We start from the raw sequence: 4,596 nt of genomic DNA on the forward strand, positions 1-4,596 counted from the left end.
GAGAGTCCCCCTGCCGATGCAGGGGACACGGTGCCCCGGTCCGGGAAGATCCCACATGCCGCGGAGCGGCTGGGCCCGTGAGCCATGGCCGCTGAGCCTGCGCGTCCGGAGCCTGTGCTCCGCAACGGGAGAGGCCACAACAGTGAGAGACCCACGTACCGCAAAAAAAAAGAAAAGCTTTCTTATGTATATATACATTGGCATGAGTCAAAGTTAATTTGCTAGCAAGGGAAGCAACAAAGTAAATAAGGTATGTCATTTCAGAGATTTATGGAAGTTGGGAAAGAGAATGGTTATAGAAGCAGCTAGCTTCAAAAAAAAAGAGTAAGCATCTAATTTGGCACAGATTACAGTTTCATACCACGTGGTCTTAAAAACATCCTATCAGTTGTTACAGAGGAAACCTGGGACAGGCTGACCTGAGATGCCACCTTCTTTGGCTATTAATCAGAAATTTGAAACAAAACAAAACCATCCATCTTAAGAAACACATGATAAGGATACATCTGTGGTTGTTATTGCAAAAGGTTTGATTCCTCAACAAGCAGTGTCCAGTCTAACACAGGAAAGGATGACAAAAAGAGGTCAGAGGCAAAAATCAAGTGTGTGATGCTTTTAAACAGGCCACTGCCAGTGATTTCCAAACCTCCGAGCGACAATTCCGAATATCCAATTTGCCTAATTTTTTAATTTTAAAGCAAAGAAAAAAAATTCATCTACATATTCAGGTTGTCACATGTTGACTATAATCCTTTTTGAGAAACTGTAAAAGTATAGCATCAATCTCCCAAGCAAATTGCATCTATCAAACAGTTGTCACATTTAATCTTTTGGTTTCTTAAAACATATTATTAACTCCAGTTTCTTCATAATGCAATGTCATCAGTGTCACCTACCACCCGTACTGAGCATTAAATAGTACCATACATTCATTAACAAGGTCCAATATCACAGCCAGTGAATCAGTATTAAAATAATGCATTGGCAACAGAGAAGACACATTCTAAGAACAGACAGCAGCAGGATATCCTGATTCTTACAGCTTTAGTATGACAACAGTAAAGCAGAAATTACAAGGCATTTAAGAGTGTTCTGGGGCTTCCCTGGTGGTGCGGTGGTTGAGAATCTGCCTGCCAATGCAGGGGACACAGGTTCGAGCCCTGGTCTGGGAAGATCCCACATGCTGTGGAGCAACTGGGCCCGTGAGCCACAATTGCTGAGCCTGCGCGTCTGGAGCCTGTGCTCCGCAACAAGAGAGGCCGCGATAGTGAGAGGCCCGCGCACCGCGATGAAGAGTGGCCTCCGCTTGCCACAACTAGAGAAAGCCCTTGCACAGAAACGAAGACCCAACACAGCCATAAATAAATAAATTTAAAAATATCTCCAACTCACGGTGACCTGTGAAAACCCGATGCTAAGTAAAGGAAGCCAGACATAGAAGTTCACATGTGATGCATGATTCCATTTATAAAAAAAAAAAAAAAAAAAAAAAAAAAAGAGTGTTCTGAAGTCTAGCTTCAAATAGCTCCGCAGGTGCTTTTTTCTTACACAGTATTTTTTGAGGAAATACTGAGGCAACTCAAGACTAAGAGAGAAGCAGTAATAAGGTGAAGTTTTGCTAACAGCAGATGCAGCCATAAAATAATAATATTCACAAGTCCACAATGGTACCAAGATCTCAATAGAAAGGACCATATTACAAATATGTAGAGTCTGTAGTGTATTTCAGAGATTTTACTAGATCACTGACAGCCCCAGTCAATAGTTTTTAAAACAAGTATTTTTACACCATAAAAATCAGCACTTTTCAAACAGTTAATTCTCAATTTTGAATACTATTTTTCAATATATGGGCCAGGTGCTGTGGGAAGCATTTCGCATATATTGAACAATTGAAAAAGACCATCACAGTAGATCTTATTACCCTCCAGGACGTGAGTTTAGTAACATTCCCAGGATCACCTATCAAGGATACATGCTATCAACAAGATCTTGAAGCTGACCTCAGTCACCTCCTCCTCTTTGAGTATAGATCTACATAAATTATTTCAAATTATTTTGCATAGGTGACTTGTCTCTTCTCCATTTTTTATTGATTCAATCATTTCTTTATATGCGTATGTACTCATAGATATTTATTTTATACTTTGGGTTAAACCCAATACTGTTTTATTTGGTTGTTCAAATTGCCTCAGCTTTGGCCACTGGGAGCTCTTTCAGTTGTCCTATGTCCTTTTAATATAATCCCATCAATGTGGGATGGTTTTTTGTTTTTGTTTTTGAGTACTTCCTTAATTTCTCATACTACAAGATACTTCAGGCTTGTCATACCTCTGTCCTAGAATCAGCCGTTTCTCTAAGGAACTTTGGTTCCTTTACTGGAGAATGATATTAGAAATCAAGATCTGTTCTTGGTTTCTAGAAACTAGGAACACATCTAAAAACTAGATGTGTTCTTTGCTACTGGTGGTGCCCTTTCTTTTCAGCCCTTGCAGTTAAGAAAACAAGGAAATATATGCATGTACACTAACCTATATATATACACCTATCTATATATATTTCTGTATGGAACCATCTGTACCTATATTAAACTAAACACAAATTCATAGTGATGTCTACAACTCTAACGCATTACCAGAAGGATCATTCTAGCCTCCTTCCTTGACTTATCTGTAAATTTTCACTCCAGCAGTGAGAAACCTGATTCCTACTATCAGCCATCCATTTATTTACTTGTTCAATTCCAGTATGCATGTATAGCTGTATCAGAATTGTTAGCCCATAACCCCTTGTGAAATCAATTAGAGTACAGTCTCTAGGTGCAGTTTCTTTTATCTTTAGTCTTACAAACTTCAGTCATTTCCAAAGTTGCTTAGTTCAGTACCTTTCCTCCCACCCTCTTCAGTGAGGTCATTTCTTATATTGGTGATATAGTTAGATTCTCTTGTTGCAGTCTACTTTCTTTCTTGAGATTCCCCCAACCTCCTAAATAATTTGAATTTTTAATTTCGCATACCTTAAGTTTCACTCTTTGTGCTGATTTCTGACAAACGCATAATGTCACATCATACAGAATAGTTTCACAGCCCTAAAACATAAAGAAAAACGCATAGTGAAATTACTTTTACATTTTTATGCACAGACCCAAACAACTAATGATTTTATAGAAGAAACCACACTTGGATATAGAGATATCATAAATATATATACATCTATATTATATACATATATAATATTAGATATATTAGACATATAATCCTCTATAATACCTGATATTAAATTCTTACCATGTGCCAGGCTCTGTTCTAAGTGCTTCACAACAACCCGAGAATATAGGAACTGTTATTATTCCCATTTTACAAATGAAGAAATTGGGCCCCAGAGAGTTAAATTTTTTTTTTTTTTTTTGCGGTACGCGGTCCTCTCACTGTTGTGGCCTCTCCCATTGCGGAGCACAGGCTCTGGACGCGCAGGCTCAGCGGCCATGGCTCACGGGCCCAGCCACTCCGCGGCATGTGGGATCTTCCCGGACCGGGGCACGAACCCGTGTCCCCTGCCTCAGCAGGCGGACTCTCAACCACTGTGCCACCAGGGAAGCCGGAGAGTTACATTTTTTGTCCTAGTTGCACAACTAGTAGTAGAGAAAATATTTAATGAAAAAATTAATATATACATACATGTATGTATATATATACACTGTATAGTTATATATTTCAGAATTATATGTGTGTATATATTGTGTTTTCAAGTATATTAAATCAGTTAACTTTAAAAACTAAAATTTTTCAGTGATCCTGTCCCCACTTTCTTCTGTGAATCATAAGAATAGTGACTGGCCTTTGACCTTCTGTTTCTGCCTTCAGCCAAAGGAGGAAATGAGAAGAGGAATCAGTACTCACAGACAGAACCTAGTATGTCCACTTATTTAAGGCTTACCTCAGCTAGTTCCATTTTTACAGAGTAAGGGTGAAATCAAAGACTGCTATTATATTGCTTCCTACTTTACTAGCTTAATAACTAAGGTAAAAAAAAAAAAGATTGTTCTGAGTTACCAGTGTTTTTAAATGGTTACATATTACATTAATTGGCATAAAGTTAATGAGACCTGCCTTCACCCTTGCATATATGGTAATCTTTCTGTTTTCAATAAAATTTTTAAATTTAAAAATAACCGTAATAGGCACTTCCCTGGAGGTCCTGTGGTTAAGACTTCGACTTCCAATGCAGGGGGTGCGAGTTCGATCCCTGGTTGGGGAGCTAAGATCCCACATGCCTCGCGGACAAAAAAACAAAACATAAAACAGAAGCAATATTGTAACAAATTCAATAAGGACTTTAAAAATGGTCTACATAAAAAAAAACCTTTAAAAAATTAAAACAAATTAAGAAAAACAAAAATAACTGTAATAGATGTACATACAATTGAATGGAAGAGGTATTAGACACATGCCCCATAATATTGGCCATGGAATGAGAAGAGTAGAAGCCTGAGAAGATTTGCATTGTGGTCCTGTGTTTGCTATTAAATAGGATTAAACCTTGAAAGTGGAAATTCATCATTTTTTGAGCTTCACTGTCTTTTTCTGTAAAGTTAAG

The sequence above is a fragment of the Delphinapterus leucas genome, chromosome 9 (genome assembly GCF_059928025.1).
Source record: "Delphinapterus leucas isolate spDelLeu-1000000601 "Yukka" chromosome 9, BTC_Dleu_Yukka2, whole genome shotgun sequence".
Classification (NCBI taxonomy): domain Eukaryota; kingdom Metazoa; phylum Chordata; class Mammalia; order Artiodactyla; family Monodontidae; genus Delphinapterus; species Delphinapterus leucas.